Source organism: Bos indicus, chromosome 1 (assembly GCF_029378745.1).
Source record: "Bos indicus isolate NIAB-ARS_2022 breed Sahiwal x Tharparkar chromosome 1, NIAB-ARS_B.indTharparkar_mat_pri_1.0, whole genome shotgun sequence".
In the NCBI taxonomy this organism is placed as follows: Eukaryota; Metazoa; Chordata; class Mammalia; order Artiodactyla; family Bovidae; genus Bos; species Bos indicus.
In genome coordinates this window covers 96150905-96169468 of record NC_091760.1, presented here as the reverse complement: position 1 = coordinate 96169468, position 18564 = coordinate 96150905, and the positions used below count along the sequence as shown (strand labels likewise).

Here is an 18564-nt window from a genome sequence, read left to right as displayed (position 1 = left end):
TTCATTTAAAGCAAACAATTGGAAAAAAACAACTGCCAAATGTGACACTTTACTAATATCCTTAATTCAATTATAGTTAATGACTTTTGCATTCCTTACAAAAAAAAAATTCACTCTTCTTTATAAATTCAGCCAATAGGTGTGATCCACTAACAGGGCAATATGCAAGATACTTTAAACTGCTTCACCCTCTGGAAAGCATATTTGTAGACTTCAACCTGATTTCCCTTAGAGTCAACAGTTATCATCTACGGTTCTTGGTCATGCTTGGGGATTAATTAAAAAAAACAGTAAAAATATGAAGTTAAATAGGCCCATATGGAACTGAAAGTAAACTTGACCTCTTTTGAGACAACTAAACTAACTGTCAAAACAGGGCCTTGATGCTCCATGGCTCTTGTCTATAAAGTTGGGGTGTCCACTATTAATGGTAATGATGTTCGGGTAAGGGAAAAAGTCATCAAAACTGAAGTTCTGTTTGAGTTTTTCTTTCTGGAGGAGCTATTAAAATTGCTTTGATTAAACTTTTAAAACAAGAAAGCTTTGATAAACTCATTTGAAAATTTCCCCTCCTTAGCTAAGCACTGGGTATCTAAATTAGGAAGTTCCTTCCTTTATTTTAGGAATCCAAGCTTTAAAATACAGTGAAACTCGTTTCACAAATTCTTCAAAAATATATAAGCACAGGTAATAATAATTATTAAAATTATGACCAACAGCCTTCTCCTTCTTTTAACACATTCTTCTAGACCTGATGTCATTTGAACTCCAGAAGCCTAGACAGGAGGCATTACTCTCATCTCCACAACCGAGGTGAGTGAGCTGAGACTCTGCCTGGTCTCTCAGTTACAGTGTGCATGGGCCAGGGCTTAAATATGAGTCTCAGTGAAATGACAGAGAACAGCTATTTCAGACTGAAAAGAGATACAGAGGAGCCTTCCTACTAGGGAAACACCCGAGTCCCTGGCCCAGTTACCACCTGGATTCTAGCTGAGAGGCAGCTTGGTAGAGTCAAATGAACACCTAAATTTGAATGTCCATGCCACCACTTATAAGCTGTGTGAACCTATGTGAGTAACTTATCTTCTTTGTGCTTTAATTTCCCATCTATAAAGTGGGGGGAGTAGTAATGCCTACCGCATTGGATTGTTGTGAGGATTAAGTCAGTCAACATGTTGCTCAGCTGGTAAAGAATCTGCCTGCAATGCGGGAGACCTGGGTTTGATCTTCCCTGGGTCGGGAAGATCCCCCCAAAAAGGGAACAGCTACCCACTCCAGTATGCTGACCTGGAGAATTCCATGGACTGTATAGTCCATGGGGTTGCAAAGAGTCAGACACGACTGAGTGACTTTCACTTTCACTTTTTTCATAAAATACTAAAAATAATATCTGGACCAAATTTGTGCTAGATACATGCAAGCTGCTGTTATTAAAAACTGGCCTTCTTACTTTTTTTACATAAAACAAGGTGAATAATGAAGTCAAGAACTGAGGATACAATCTTTGGACTGATGAAACCAGTGGATACAAACCCTGGTCAGTGACTTCTAGCACACATGAGAATCTAGTAGTTCTAGTAATTACCATTCTAGTAATGGTAATCATTTGGCTTCACATCCTTTGATGCACTGAGAAGAAGACAGAAGCTCAAGATCCCACAGAGAAGGCAGAAGAAAGACTAGAACTGAGGCCTCTTTCATGCCCCACATGCTAACACAAGTCTGTTTCTGGGCCAGATTCATTCCATATAATGCATCTGTGAACCATGTCCAAATGGGTAAGGAGTATGACCAGACAGGCAGGATAAGTTGCTATTGTCTCAGCTGCAGGCAGACTCTGTTCAGTACATGTGGACTGACTGCCTGCTTCACAGGGAAAGAACTAGTTTGGTCTTTGCTCAAGAAATAGCTGCTCTTATGAATGTCACTAAGGAACAGAGCTATTCAAATGACACCTAATTCTGCGACACCCCTGAGAAGCACATGGATTGCATTAATGCTAACAAGAAATGGCAGACAAAGATAGGCTGCCAAACCTCAGCGAATTGGAGAGAGTCAGTATGTGTCAGCCAGACTGGCAAGCCATCTTGCTTTCCAGGCGTGCCTCTTTGTGGGTTTCTCAAGCGACTCAGGATGATATAATTCACTCAACATGTATTTATGGAGCAACCACAATATGCTGAGCACCATGATGTGTGCTGGGGAAACAAAATGACCTCCCATAATTGACTTCACTGTGAAAAGCACACTCTCATTACTCTCCACCTCACCTGTGTATTTACCTCCTTCACTGTTAAACCCCCCGAATAATGCCCTTCCTTCCATATCTGCTATCTCCCATCTGTGCTTCTTTCCAACCCTCCTCTCATCACTCGATTAATCAAGTCCCTTATCAACCTCTCTTGCTTACTGTTTTATCCTATTGCTGTTTAAAATATTCACAAGCACCTCAATTACATATATGTTCCACTCAATTTCTCTCGCTGTGACTTGAGTCAAGTTTTTGAAGGATTTCTGTTACCCCGCTCAGCTAGGCTAAACCACACATGTTTCATGCTCTCTGACCTCTCAGCCTTCCAACAGGCTGCTCCCTCTGGAGTCTGCCTTACTGCAATTTCCTTCTTCGTCTAATTAACTCTTGTCACTCATTCTTTGTCCCAGGAGCCACCTCCCTCAGGAAACCTCCCTGTCCTTGCAGGCTGGTTCAGATGACTCTCCTCAGTGCTCCTACCACATCTAGATGAGTCCACTGAGAACATTTTCCACTTTGCCTTTGTCTCTATTCTTATCTCACTTCGCCCTTCTGTTGCTTGACGCCCTCCTGAAGAGTCTCTTCTCTTGGCTTTCACATTCCCACACTCTTCTAGTTTTCTTTCTGTCTTCAGCCACTGAGATGAAATCTTCTTGGAGGCTGTTCTTCATCTGCTCAACTCTTACATGTTGGTAGTATTCAGGGTCCCACGATCTTCCTTTCAGAGTCTCCTCACCTCTCAGGGGTGGTTTCATTCATGGCAATACTTGGTGACAATACATACTCCTGTTTCCTTTCTTTGGTGTTTTTATGGCTCCCAGGTGATACCACCGTTGAACACATTCCTTCCCACTTGCCCTCTGTCTCTTCTGGAAGACTGGGAGCTCCCTGAACAAGAAGCCATCTCTGTATTCCCAGACACTGGTGTCTACTGGCCTTGTGGTAAATCCTTCCAGCCTTATTCTTTTTCCTAAGCTTCAGATATATATACCCAACCACCTGTGAATGTCCCACTTGGATGAACTTGATATTCTCCAAATAGAATCGTCATCTTCCAAATCCCAAAACATTTCCTCGTTCTGGGCTTCCTTCCTGAATGAACTGGGAACATCATCTACGCAGCTGCATAAACCACATCCTGGAATTCATCTGCAGCCATACTCTTTCCCTAACACTCTCTATCCAAACAATAAGTCCTGTTAGATTCTAAATATATCTTCAGTCTAACCACTATATTTTGTCTCCATAATCATGACAGGTTTCAGGAAATGAAAAAAAGTACAGTGTAGTTGGGCATAGGGTTAAGTGCAGCTGATGCCAAGGCATTTAGATTTTATCTCAAAGTCTCCATCCGCCACCTCTCACTTCCCACTCTCGATGCTGGAGTCCTGGAGCTAAAAAGTATTCAATGACAATAATTTTGAGCTGTTCAAAATGGGATTTTGTAGGATAAGTAACATTATTTTCAATTGGTTATCTTTTTTACTCCCCAACTAACCAATGTGGTTTCCCAAATAAAAAAGATACTGGGCTAAACAGAATACTGGCGCTGCTCTCTTTATAAAGTTACTGTAGACAATAGCGATTTCCACATAAGTCTCAGGGACGTAAAGTAGTGCCTTTGTGGAACCATCAGAGCTCAGTTCTGCCACCTTTGAGAAACGACGCAATATTTAAGGTAAACAAGTTAAACTGGATGCGTATGAGGGTGAGGGTTAGGGGAAAGAAGGATAGTAGAGATGAGAAACAGGCTGGATCTAATGACTCACAGGCACAGCTGACACATGATCAATTCATCATTAAAATAGCACTAATATAAAGTTAATAAAAAGCCATAGAGTAATCAGGAAGTGCCTTAAGTTAGTAGTTTCCAAGAGTTCCTTGTTATGCCACCTATATCTGCCCCAAACTATAAGCATTAACCAAATTTGTTAAAGGTATGGTAATATGGAGGCGGGGTGGACACACCCAGTGGAAAGAGAAAAGAAAAATGTACTAGTAAAAATTTACAAAAACAACACTGTGAATATACTGAAAACTTCTGAATTGTACACTTTAAATAAGTGAAAATTATGGCTTGTAAATTATATCCCTAAGAAGCTGTTTTTAATAAAATCTGCCAAGACAGGAATAATAAGTAGAGTTGTAAAAATCAATCAACACATAGCAATACTCAAAGAAAGAACAAGTAATTTTCCTTGATCCTACAGAATAACCAGCAACAAAAGTCATTTTTATATTTCTTGTAACAAAAATAGGCAAACTACTACTTATAACCAAAAAAAAAAAAAGGTGAAAAGATATTGTCAAAACACTTAAAGAAAGCAATCTGTCAATTCCTACTTTGAATATTGCTTTAATTTCACTGTTTTCACTACCAGAAGACTCTGCTCAGTGAGATTATTATGTTTTCACAAACAGAATAATCACATCCAGAAGTTTCTGCCAAACTAGTATCCATGAAATTATAATATGTATCACAAAGAGAACTATTACAAGCTCAGAAAAGGCATGCAAGTTTCAATGACTAGGGAAACAATTCGATAAAGACAAGACAAATTCTCAGTCAGTGATCATTTCCTTTTCAAGATGGGGTTTGAAAGAAAGGCACGAAAGATAAATGAAAAGTGGCAACACTCAGCTCCTTGTACGCACACTTGCTGGGTGCTTTTTGGGAAAGAGGCAGGGTGTAATGTTTTTAGTTGCTCTCAGAAAGACAAGTTCGTTCATGCAAAGACAGAAGGTAGATACCACTCATGGCTGAGTCTCTGCTGAACACCTGAACTGTCACAGCATTGTTAATCAGCGACGCTTCAATACAAAGTAAAAAGTTTAAGAATTAATAAAATACAATAAAAGGCAGATACCAAAGTGGAAGGTAGGTGTATGCTCAGAATATGATCCACTGGAATAGAAATTAACTAGGCCTATCCTCTGATCTCACTCAGTTTTAGCTGATCAAGCAGAACAGTCCAGATGATATAAAACAAAACAAAAACCTACCCTTCAATTTTTATCCTCAGAGATAACTTGCTCAAACCCAAGGAACCAAACATAACTCACTTTGGGTTTTAAGTTAAAACATGTTGAATCCACTGTGACTCAGCACACAGGTGTCACTTAAAGGTGCCTGAGACAGCCAATGAATCAGGCACAGAATTAGGCAGGAAGAGCACTGGCCTCAGATTCAAAGTTTTAGATACAATCTCAACTCTGGGAACTCTCCAAAAACTGAATTCAATATCTGTTGAAAGGAAAGAGTTGCTTTTGAATTTTTACACACCTACATACCAGGCATATAGTAGATGCTCAATAAATGTCTTCTGAATTATCACTATAGAGAGCTAACATTGAGCAAGCACTAAGGACTTCATATGCATGATATCATTTAATCATTACAATAATCCTATAAAGTAGACTTTCATATTACTTGCATATCACAAATTCAGAAATTGAAGTTTAGAGAGGTTAGTAATGTGCCCATGTGACTCAGCTGCTGAGTGTCAGAAAGTGGACTGCAGGGCCAAAGCTGTTAACGTGCATTTATGCACTACTGCCTCTCTGAACTCGGCTGGGCATTGGCCAAAGTAATCATAGTCATTAACGAACATATGAGGCTCCTCCGATTTAATGTTTGTTTTATGGCTTGCTTTTTGCCACCACCTGTCTTCCTAGGAGCATTAACCTTGGGATCCTCGTTAACTCAAAACCCTGAATGGTCCGCTGAATGTAACCATCACCCTGAAACTTGCTGGAAATGCAGAATCTTAGCCATATCCCAGAAACAGAATCCATGTTTTAACAAGACACTCAATGATTCAGAGGGACCTCAGTTTGACAGGCACTGATTTAGACTAGCTCCAAAATGATATTAAGGCATGTTATGACAGGAGGAAAGTAGGCCTGAGAAGGAAAATACAATAGAAATGTTATAGTCAGTGAGAACAAAACCAGCTTGCTACAGCTGTGTCAGGACCTTTATTCACCTAGATAATGGCACACAGATATTTATAAAGGACCTAGCAAAATTGACTTAGCAGCAGCAGCAGCAAAATGCCTAGAGAATTGATGAGACAACAGCTGAATCTATAGGGAGTATATCTATAGTCTCCCACCCTCTTAAAATCGCCAAGCCTGTGCTTTTAGAAGAACATATCATGTGGCAAATAAAAATACACAAAGACTTTGGCAAATACTGAATCTCTCATCAGGCTAAGGGCAGAGCTGTGCTATGGACTGATAAAACTCAAGACCTGGATGATAGATATTACCACTCGATCACAATCCAAGAGTCAGTTCTTAACAAGGTAACTTTATCCTTTTGAATATTAACACATTTTTTAAGCACAACACTAACATCAACTTAAATTTGAGCTTAAAAATCTTGATTTAAATTTGAGCTATTTCAATATGGCTTCTGGCTTTCTTTTCAAAACACACACCTACATTTCTAGACAGAAAGTGGCCTATATTTTTGGCCAAGAAGTATAAGACAGCACCTCTTCTCTCATGAGAGAGATGAGTTGTGTTGTGCTGACTCAGAATCTAAAGAAGCATCTGAAGGAGCTAATTTTTACTCACTATTTCTTACTCACTTAAACAGAGTTATAAAACCCCAGTAGCTCCACATAACTAAAAGTCACGCACATGACTAAAAGTTATCTTAGTAGGAAGTGAGATATACAGGTCACTTTTGTCTTTATTCCCACTTTTAAAAGAAAAAAACTACAGTCCTTTCCTAGCCGTAACTCTATGCTTCCCGCACTAAATGTGCCCCACACAGGTGGAAATCCATTCTCTTCTTCAGTTCTATGCTCTCAGTCATTTGAAATCTACTAGGCAGTTTCTTTTCTTTCAAACTTTCAACTATATATTCTTGACAATTTCTACTTCCTCCTGTCTTCATCTAGGGAGAACTAGAACTATCAGAATGGATTTCTTGCTAAGTAACCATCCAGATATCTCCTGGAAGGCTTCCTTTCACCAGTGTATCTGAAAAAAGAACTGCTTTTAATACTCAACTCTTAATTCTGTTACCGTAAAGAATTGTCCTCTGAATTCAGAGATTCTATACCAACTCCATCAAATAAGTCAGGGTTTTACAATAAAGACAAAGAGAGGATTTGGGCATGCTCAAAGTCAGAGGGCAAGCTGGAAGCAGAGCAAAGTTTAGAGCAGTGCAGTCAGTCCTAAGGATTCTGATTCAGAGTTGAGTCCAGAGACTATAGAAACAGGAAGACATGTACTAACACCAAGAAGCATTGAAGGTGTAACCCACAGGCCTGAGTCAGTCAACGATGGGGTGTTTAGAGGCCTGAGGGGTCCCATGAGAGAATCAAATATACAAGAGTTTCCTACAAGAGACCCAAATTCCCAGTCTCAATGAGGCCAGCAATGGACCATACTGAAAACCAGCTACAACTGTGCTAACCCAACCTCATTGCCAATGGCACTGTTCATAAATCCACCCACTTTGGAGCATAATTTAGTACTATGTTTGTAGAGTCACAAAGTATTTATGGTCTTTGATCTGGTAACCACATGTTAAAAATACAGAGAAAGGGACATACAGAAAGTGGTTCACTGCTAAGGACAAACGCAGACATCTGCGTTTACGTTTAAACACTCACAGGTACAGACAGTGGTTGCCCAGGTTAGCAGCCGTTTTGTGCAAAAGCCCTGGGGATCTGGGATGAACCAACTTCACTTCAGGGCTCCTGAGGAGGAAGTAACAAGAATGGTGGGAACACATGCCACAGTCAGCAGAGTTGGTCTGAATCGGTTCTCCCTTCTACAGACAGCAGTGAAAGGGAAAGCGTTAGTGGCTCAGTCATGTCCGACTCTTTGTGACCCCACAGACTGTAGCCTCGGAGAAGGCCATCGCACCCCACTCCAGTACTCTTGCCTGGAAAATCCCATGGACAGAGGAGCCTGGTAGGCTGCAGTCCACGGTGTCGCTAAGAGTCAGGCACGACTGAGCGACTTCACTTTCACTTTTCACTTTCATGCATTGGAGAAGGAAATGGCAACCCACTCTAGTGTTCTTGCCTAGAGAATCCTAGGGACAGGGAAGCCTAGTGGGCTGCCGTCTATGGGGTCGTACAGAGTCAGACACGACTGAAGCGACTTGGTAGCAGCAGCAGCAGCAGATGGTAGCCTGCCAGGCTCCTCTGTCCATGGGATTCTCCAGGTAAGAATACTGGAGTGGGTTGCCATGCCCTCCTCCAGGGGATCTTCCCAACCCAGGGACTGAAACCACATCTCTTATGTCTCCTGCATTGGCAGGTGGGTTCATTACCACTAGTGCTGCCTGGGAAGCTCAGTACCCAGAGAAGCAGCCAACAATTCCAGCTTGCTGATCGGTCTACACTTGGACCTGACTGAGGCCACAGAACAACAAAGGCAAACCACGGATACTCAGAGAATGGGGACCAGGTTGAAGAAATCTGAAAACACGACATTATAAGGAAGGGTTGAAACAAGCTGGAGTTTTTAAACTGAACAGAAATGAGAATGCGGGTATCAGCATACATTTCCTCTGTGGTTTCAGCGGACAGAACTGGAACACAAGGGTGGATATTCTAGAGAAGCTCCTGTCACATCCACATAAAGGAGAACTTTCTAACACTTTGAGCTCTCTAGGAGTGAAAGAGTCCTGGTGAACGGAGAGCTTCCTAAAATAGGAAGTGCTCCATCAGTGCCTGGATGGCACCATGTCAGCTGGCTCCAGAAAAGCCTCCTTCTTGGTCTCAGAGGCTGCAAACCCAGGCCAGACTTCTGGGGACCACCCTGAGCGGAAGTGGCCCCCTCAGGCTCCACCAGCTTGGGCTCCACTGTTTAGGAAAAAGCTAGCACAAAACCATGGAGCTGGCAAAAAGCAAAGGGAGAAGAAGATGGATTCACTCGGGTTCCAGCATTGTAGCAACTCACATGGGAAATAAAGATGCAGTTTAGATGAAAACTGACAGACTTGAGCTCAGGCGGCAAGAGGCTGTGCCAGGGCCTGACCTGCTAAATGTTCTGGTTCAAACCTAATGAGTCCATTTAAGGTGCAGGACAGTTTTACAAATGATAGCAAAGCCTTGGTGAGATCCACATTCTTTCCTTCAGATGTAGGCCTTCTCGCCCCAGTTACATACCTTAAGTTAAGCCTCTATCCATGCTTTAGGGAATAATTTTTATCCATAGTCTATGAAAACCTGCTAAGATCCCAGAGTAAAACAGATGCGTAACTTTGGACTGTAACTTATCAACATTTATGAACCCTGGTTTAAGCTTATTGTGAACTTTGTGATTCAACTACATCATCAATGTTGCAATCATTTCATCTAAATGTCTCTGATGAAAGGTGGTGGGTGTTAACCTTTTGCAGCAAACAAGTGCCTTGTTTACATCAGGTGATCAGTGGATACTTCTACCAGGTGAAGTAACCGACCTGCTGAAGGGCCTCAGTCTTACTCCCCAGATGATGCTACTTTGGGTCCAAGAGAAGCCATAGGCTATGGCTCAGTCCTCTGTTAGTCAAGGTTTACCTAAACTTCTTTTGTCAAAAACATTTCTTATAATTGAAAACTCTGTAAAACCAGGTATAGTTAGGAATTCACATAAGATCAAAATTCTCTCTTCCACAGTGTTGAGCAACTACCATGAGTCAGGTGGTAGAATGGAGTTTAGGAGCACAAAGGTTAACAGCTCTCACCAGAAGCTCACAGTCCAGGGGAGGAGACAGGCTTTTAAGAGCTAATTCTCAGAGTGTGAGAAGTGCACTAGGAGCTCAGAGGAGGAGTTGCTCAGCCTGAGGTATGGGGAAGGTTACTGCTGGAAAGGCACACTGGCAAGGAATCTCGAAGGCTGGGTAGGAGTTCACTGAGCATGCGTGTATGCATGCTCCGTCATTTTAGTTGTGTCCAACTCTTTGCGACCTTATGGACTGTAGTCTGCCGTGCTCCTCTGTCCATGGGATTCTTCAGGCAAGAATACCGGGGTGAGTTGCCATGCCCTCCCTCCAGGGGATCTTCCTGACCCAGGGATCGAACCCAGATCTTCTGCACCAAGGTGGATTATTTACCACTGAGCCACCAGGGAAGCCCTCACTGAGCATAGAAGAGAAAACATTCCAAGAAAAATGAACAGTGATAGTATGTTGGACTACCTAACCTAAAGAACAATAACATTATCCTTGCGTGTGTGAGCAGCAGAGTGAGGCAGGGTGAGGACCATGACAATTGTTTTCAGATATCTGGGGCACAATCTGATTAGGTGTTTGCTTCTCCGTGTAGAAGGTATTATAAGAATTGGAAAGCAGGGTGCCTATGAGATTGTACATTTCAGTTTAATATATACAAGAACATTCTTTAAAGAAGGACTATTAACAAAGAAACTGGCTGTCTGGAGTAGACAAGTTTACTTCATAATTATCTAGTTTTGGAGTCACTTTGGGTTCTAATTGTAGCTTAGCTCATGGTAAGCACTTAATAACCAGTGGCTATCCATAATGTGAGATGGAGAACTCATCTTCACACTGTGAGTATCCACACAAAACCAAGCTATCATATCTGGCTATGTCTAACACTTGGGGTGTAAGTCTAGGTAGACTAGAGACCATCAAGCTCCCTCCCAGGTCCTAGCCTGGGACTCTTATTTGAATGTCTCTGCCCATTTCTGATCTGGCAATATTCCCTCAGCTCATCAGGAAAAACACTAAAGAAATGTCCATTCATAACCTGCTATCTATAAATGTTAGCTCTTGTTACTATGGTTATTATTTCCTCAATATAGTCCTTCTAGTAATCTTATCCCTGGCTTTTATTCCTGTGAGAGTGGGTGTATGTGTTTAATGGTATGCAAATATTCTTGCAAGCCAACTCAAATCCTTAGTAGGAATAGATGATGTCAGAAAGAGTGAAATAAAATAACTTCTATAGTTTATTATAAATGACACTATAACAACAATAGGTAACATTCACTTAACACTCATTGTGCATCAGGCATTCTGGGAGGCCTTATATATAAATTATTTCATTTAGTACTCAGAAGAACTCTGAAAGGTAAGTACTAGTATTATAATCCTCACTTTATAGATAAGGAAATTGAGTCTTACAGAAGTCCAGTTTTCACTCAAGATTCCAACCAACAAGCAGTGGTCGAAACTGACAATTTTGTAACACAGCCTACAACGATCACATATTAATAGATATGTACTCCCACATATTAAAAAATTTTGAATACTAAATATTTTTATTTAAATATTAAATATAGGGACTCCAGAAAACAAGAATAAGCCATTTAATCTAGTAAATAGGTGACAACAGTGAGTTCGTTTGGTTTCACCGATCTTACATTTCAGGACACTGCTGAGAAGACAGGGGCCATAGAGTAACCAGGTCATGTTCACTGAAGTGGTCTTTGATCATCATATTAAAATTTCCAGCTTTCTCACCTGTATGATTCTATTCAAATGAAATGTTCAGAATGGAAAAATCTAGAAAGGCAGAAAGCAGAATAGTGGTTGCCTAGCGCTGGGGGAGGAAGAGAGCGGGGGAGAGAGAATGGGTTCAAGGTTTCTTTTGGGGGTGCCAAAAATGTCCTAAAATTAGGTTATGATGATGGTCATTCAGGGCTTCCCTGGTAGTTCAGCTGGTAAAGAATCTGCTTGCAAAGCAGGAGACCCAGGTTCAATTCCTGGGTTAAGAAGATCCCCTGGAGGAGGGCATGGCAACCCACTCCAGTATTCTTGCCTGGAGAATCCCCATGGACAGAGGAGCCTGGTGGGCTACAGTCCATGGTGTCACAAGCAGTCGGACATGACTGAGCAACTAAGCACAGCACACATGGTTATACAGCTCTGTAAATACACTAAAGGAAACAGAATTGTATGATTTGAAGGGGTTAACCCTGTGATGTGTAAATCACACAGTACACAATTTCAATAAAGCTGCTAAAACATAATCCCCAGGGTTCAGTGTCCAGTGATCTTCAGTCACTCCCTGTGGCCGCTGTCTTCCAGAATAGACATGGGAACCAGATGTGCATTAAGTAAGCCTTTATCTGAGAACAAAATGTTCGAACAACAACGATGAGAATAAAGACCACACCTGTGAAGCTGGTCATTTTTCCTTGGAAGCCACACTGAGCCTTCAGCTTCTTTCTCCAGTGTTATGAGGTTAGTGCTGAATGGTATTAGCTTTTGATTTTTACCAACCCAGGGAAAATGGAAACATAGTTTCATTCCTTATTACTAAAATGTTTGTAAGACAGAAATATTAAAAATAGCAGCAACAGGGGAATCAAATGACCTCTAAAAGCCCCAAAAGATTCCAATCCAGTTGACTAGAACCTTGGGATCTCAATCATTCTGGGCTTCCGGGACCTCATCTGGAATAGGACGAGGAGGAAGAATGAAGTCAACTACTCCAAGGTTCTTTTCCACCTTCAACATTCCAGTCAAATCATATCTTCTAAGGACTGTCTCAGTGTGTTAATCGTCCCATTGGGCATGCATGTGTGTCCCCCGTCATTTACAACTCTTTTGCAACACCATGGTCTATAGCCCGCCAGGCTCCTCCATCCATGGGATTTTCCAAACAAAAATACTGGAGTGGGTTGCCATTTCCTTCTCCAGGGGATCTTCCCGACCCAGGGACTGAACCTGTGTCTCCTGTGTCTATTGCATTGCAGGTGGATTCTTTACCACTGAGCCACCTAGGAAGCCCCATGTCCCATTCTAAACACCAGCAACAGCCCTTAAACAAAGGAATTGTTATCAAGACATCTGGACACACTGGAAATCATGAGTGTCTTTCTTGGACTGATGTCTCAAGTATTTAAGTGCACTTCTTCCCACAGCCCTTATTTAATAAACTATCTATCTTATAATTGTATTAGCTATAACATCTAAGATTTTAAACCTGGTACATAAAAATCAAAAGGCAGTTTCCTAAAATAATGAATGCATGCATGCTAAGTAGCTTCAGTCATGTCCAACTCTGTGACTCTATGGATTGTAGCCTTCCAGAGTCCTCTGTCCTTAGGATTCTCCAGGCAAGAATACTGGAGTGGGTTGCCATGCCCTCCTCAAAATAAAGGCAGCTGTATAAATGCAGAAAAATAATTGCTCCTCAGAATAAAAATATCCTCTCCTTTATAGAAATTTATCTGGCCTCAACTCTAACCTAATTCCTCATCTATTTTAATTTTTATTATAAAACATAAATTCCTCTTAAAGGAAACCTTAAATTTACAAACTATTTGAGGAAATTAAAATCATTCTTAGAGCTACCATCTTAAATAGATTATGGGTGATGTTAAGTTACTATTAAATTTTTGTATATCTTGTCTTCATTTTTCTTTCCATGAATAATTTATATATTTTTCAAATATAAAGGGACTGAACTGAACTGAAACATAAATATTAACATGCAGAAGAATATAAGAAGAAAATTAAAACTGCCAGAAATTCCTACCTTTAAAATAATCCCTAAATCTCTATTAACTTGAGGTGACCATCCCTTCTGCTCTCTCCCTAAGAATAACACATACAGAGATATATATATATTTTTTTTTTTTTCACACTCAGTTTTCTTTTTTTTTTTTTTTTTTGCCATTCTCCCAAGTCTTCCCACCCTCTCCCTCTCCCACAGAGTCCATAAGACTGTTCTATACATCAGTGTCTCTTTTGCTGTCTTGTATACAGGGTTATCGTTACCATCTTTCTAAATTCCATATATATGCGTTAGTATACTGTATTGGTGTTTTTCCTTCTGGCTTACTTCACTCTGTATAATAGGCTCCAGTTTCATCCACCTCATTAGAACTGATTCAAATGTATTCTTTTTAATGGCTGAGTAATACTCCATTGTGTATATGTACCACAGCTTTCTTATCCATTCATCTGCTGATGGACATCTAGGTTGCTTCCATGTCCTGGCTATTATAAACAGTGCTGCGATGAATATTGGGGTACACGTGTCTCTTTCCCTTCTGGTTTCCTCAGTGTGTATGCCCAGCAGTGGGATTGCTGGATCATAAGGCAGAGATATATTTTAAACATGGCCAAGTATGAGAGACACAAATAGTTTGAGATCCAGTGTTTTAACTTAAATATCTGTCACCACCATTTCCTCCCCTGATAATTTTTCCTAAATAGTAATAGCAACCTAATGATCCATTATGCAATTTTCTTCTAGTGTGCATTTCAATTGTTACCAACTTTTCATGATAATAAATAACACCTCAATGAATATTTTTGTAGTTAAAGCTTTTGCACTCCTATCTGGAAAATTCTAATTATTGCCCTAATCCTTTTGTGATTTCCTCTATTGGGTTTTGGCTTCCTAAGTGGCTCAGTTGTAAAGAACCCATCTGCCATCGCAGGAGATGCAGGTTCGATCCCTGGGTTGGGAAGATCCTCTGGAGAAGGAAATGGCAAACCACTCCAGTGTTCTTGCCTGGGGAATCCCATGGACAGAGGAGCCTGGCTGACTACAGTCCATGGGGTTACAAAAAAGAGTCAGACACAACTTAATGACTAAACAACAACTGTTGATGTTAAGAAGAGAAAGTACTTCCCAATCCAATGGTTAGAATTATTGTTTGATTTCTTTTTTTAAATTTAACTCCTTAACCTATGGACTGTATTTTTAAAGATTCCAAACTTATTTGTCACATGTTTAAGCTTTGGCCAAATCTAGAGTAAGCTATTTGCACAACATTTTAAAATGCACATTTATGTTTTTTAAGGAAATACATGTTTCATATTCTTGGCTTTCCACTTAGCTTCAGAAAGCCTTCAGGAATGACAAAACAACCAGAACTTTGATTGTCAGCAGGAAATCATACTGGTCAGGAACGAAGAGGACACCACTCATTCAGGCCAAATAAAAGCTAAACAAGTAAAAGGCCAATGTTTGAGTCTTAGTGGTTTTATTATTTTAGCCTTAAAAAGTCTCAAAAGTTCCAAGATTAGCTTATGCAGTTAAAAGACAGTTTTTAAAACTGTGGGCTTATTCTCCACAGGGACTGGTCACCATTGCTCTCGTTTACTGACCACTGACCAAGCTCTGCATTCTGCTTCGCCACTGGTTCTCTCCACTCATCACCAGCAGAACATGTGAGAAAGCAGAGCACAAGCTCAACCCCCAGCCAATGGAAAAAGAACACAAAGGACATGCCTTACTGGTTGATGGTGGGTCAACAGGAGCATCTTTGAGTAGGAAGGGCAGCACAGATAATAGTATTTCATGGCTGCTTCTTAGTAATAATAAGGATTGGATTATATTTCCCAAAGACATCAACTTCTCACTCCATTTCTTCCCCACCACATTGCCTCTCTGAGGCACAACAATATTACTGCCAACTAGTTGTTAAGACTTGGGACAAATTATGTAACTTCCCTGGGACAGTTTCATCAACTGTAAAGTGGGGATAATAAAGACAATTGATGTCTTAGGGTTGTTGTGAAGATTAAATAAGAGGCTGACACAAGGGATGGCCCTTAGGAAATGCTTTTTGAGTGTTAGCTGTTACTATCACCTTCCCTCTACTACTCCTGCCATGATTACTAATATCATCACCTCCAGAAATGCCAGAAGGTCAAACTTAATTTGGGTTCTTTAGAAGGAAAGAGGGAATAGGGGATGTCTATGGTCAGATCAGCCCTGGGAATAGAATCTGTCCTCAGCCTTTGCAATCCCTCTGGGAAGTTAGTACATACTGTCATTACTAAAAGAGTGAATTCTGAGGTGGGTGCTCTCACAGCATCTCTTGCCTTCTGTCTGAGTTGCTGATAATGTAAGCACAAGACCCATTCACGTGGGCACCTTCAATGTAGCAGGGCTGGAAACAAGAATTCAGTGAGTTAGGCGTGAAAAAGGCAAAGGTGGCCATGTACGAATTTGACAAGACCAGAAACTAAGTCAACAGCTGACAGCTCCCCAGACGTGCACACTGAAGATCAAGCTTATGGGCAGGAATAGAGACTGTTCATCTGGGACATGAACAGACCCGGCTGATAGGTGAACATTTATCAAGGTTCAGAAGTCAGAAAACCAACTCCTAATATCACCATTCCTCCTGATTATTCATTTCTTTCCTCTGAGTTCTTATGTTCTAGTGACATCCACCGTTCCCAATATTTGGGGTATGGGCCAATTTGTGTTGAAATAATCTGTCCTAGGATTTGTCTCCAACTCTGAATCTAAGCTTTGTTTTAAAAGGAAATAAGGATCACATGCTTCTGGAACATAAACTATGTTCATAACCATCTGAGATTTATGAGGCATCTGGAGTACTTCTGACTGTTAACAAGAAAGCATGTTGGATAAAATTTAATCGGCTCAGAGTTTAACCTGATATGGAATGGGAAAAATGCCCGTCTCTACTTGATTTTAGTCAAAAGGCAGAGATGTAACAAAACTAAACCAGTCTTGCAAGATGAGAACGAGAATTCCAATGTGTGTGCTAAGCCTGGAATCAGGAATAAGATTTGCTTTGATCCCAAGTTACAGGTTTTGTGCGCTCCCTTGTACAGTCTTTTTTTCCCGTCATGTTTGGAGGAAGCTTACTGTAATGGATACTCTTTAGGAAAACCCTAAGATGTGGTTTTTACAGAGTTTCCTCTCTTATTCTATCCTTTGTCACGTTGGTTTTTTTCTGTTTCTAATCAGTAGTATTTTGTTTTGTTATTATCTGTAGAATAAAAAGCTGTGAAGCACTTGGGAATATAGAAATTGAGACATAAATGTGTCTGCTGTGAGCTTTTTAGGATTTATCCATGCCAATTAAGCACAAACGAGTAATCAACAAGTAGCATGTCTTAACACTGTCCTTTAAAATCAGGGAGCAGGTATAATCAGATTGACAAAAGTCTTCTTTAAAATGTTAAGTTAATAGTATTTAACAATAATAGCATTATACAGTACTAACACATTAATATTAAGCAAATTATACCAATCTCTGCTCTTTTTTTTTGGATTTACTGTTGAAGAAAACATCTGCAGACACAAGGGCAATAATCAGATCAGATCAGTCGCTCAGTCGTGTCCGACTCTTTGCGACCCCATGAATCGCAGCACGCCAGGCCTCCCTGTCCATCACCAACTCCCGGAGTTCACTCAGACTCATGTCATACAACTGTGTCTCAGAGGGGATAAAGTCCAGTCTGTTTTGCAATCCTGAGATGGCATGCAGACATAACTTTATAACTTCAGCCTCAGCGGAGATAGGACTGGGAACTTTAAAGTTTATCAAATCACCTGAGAGATTTTTCTAAGTATAATATTTACTTCTGTCTTCCTTCTCCCTCAGTTTTATATTTTTAGACAGAAGAGAACATGAGCGAACAGACCCTTTCTGAAACACTGTATTTCCCAGCAGGGAAAAGAGGAGATTAAAATGGTAATAATAGAAGTATATTGACATATTTTAAAACACTAGTGCTTACCTTGAACTAAACCATACCTAAAGTAACATAAAAGCCAGTATACTTCATAAGAATACTAATACTTCATAAGTATTTCATATATAAAACTGAAAATATCATCAAATCGAACTACTCTTGTGAAACTGTTTAATACCAGATTGCTTTGGTGACAAGTGAACAAAGGTAAAATTGCTCTCGAGATGTCTAAGTTAATGAAAGTTAATGAAATTAAGGAAGATATTCTCTTGATATTTCACTTTATTGACTTAATTTCACTTTAATACTATTAGTGATAATTTCATGCCTTCCAAGGCACACTCCGTTTTGACTGTCATATTTACTCCTAGAGTAATCTTCAATCCTGAGGAATCACTTAAGAAGAAAAACAGTGATGACTAAGAAAGGGATTCAGTTCAGCTTGATCCACCTGTGCACTCTGTCCATGTCAACTGTTACACAGGTATTTTCTGAGGCATTCTAGAAAAATGCCAGGCTTTTCAAAAAGAAAATTAAAATGATATTCTGGTTCCTTTAACCATAAGTAGTAGGCCCTAGAGAAAAATACATCAGACAAGCTTGCATGCTGGCTGGGACACAGCACACTGTTGCCTTGTGCTCCAAAAAGTAAAATAAACCATGTATAAAATCATAGCTATTCCTAGAAGACATAATGAGAAGATACAATGAAAGGAATTCTGAAAAAGGAACTGAAAATGCATACAAACAAGCACAGATTTCTAGACTGCACATCTAACACAAACCAGTCATTACTGCGTGGCTTCCTCCTGCATTTAATATTGTTCAACAATGCAGATAGTATAAGGAAGACTATAAACCTCAGACCTCCATAGGATCAATGAATATTATTTTCTAAAAAAACGCAGCAACAGCACAA

The 18564-nt window shown here is 40.3% G+C and overlaps 1 protein-coding gene and 1 long non-coding RNA gene across 9 annotated transcripts in view; one reads left to right on the top strand and one right to left on the bottom strand.

Annotated features, from left to right (window-relative positions):
• The window catches only part of PLD1 (phospholipase D1), a 283505-nt gene that overhangs the window by 193475 nt on the left and 71466 nt on the right, over positions 1 to 18564 (bottom strand). The window lies entirely within an intron of this gene.
• LOC109558154 (uncharacterized) lies at positions 9467 to 16589 on the top strand. 2 transcript variants are annotated; one of them, XR_011560617.1, is made up of 3 exons: positions 9480 to 10235; positions 12258 to 12413; positions 15266 to 16589. It is a non-coding gene; the product is annotated as an uncharacterized lncRNA (long non-coding RNA). The 2 variants fall into 2 exon arrangements; XR_011560615.1 differs by having other exon boundaries at positions 9467 to 12413.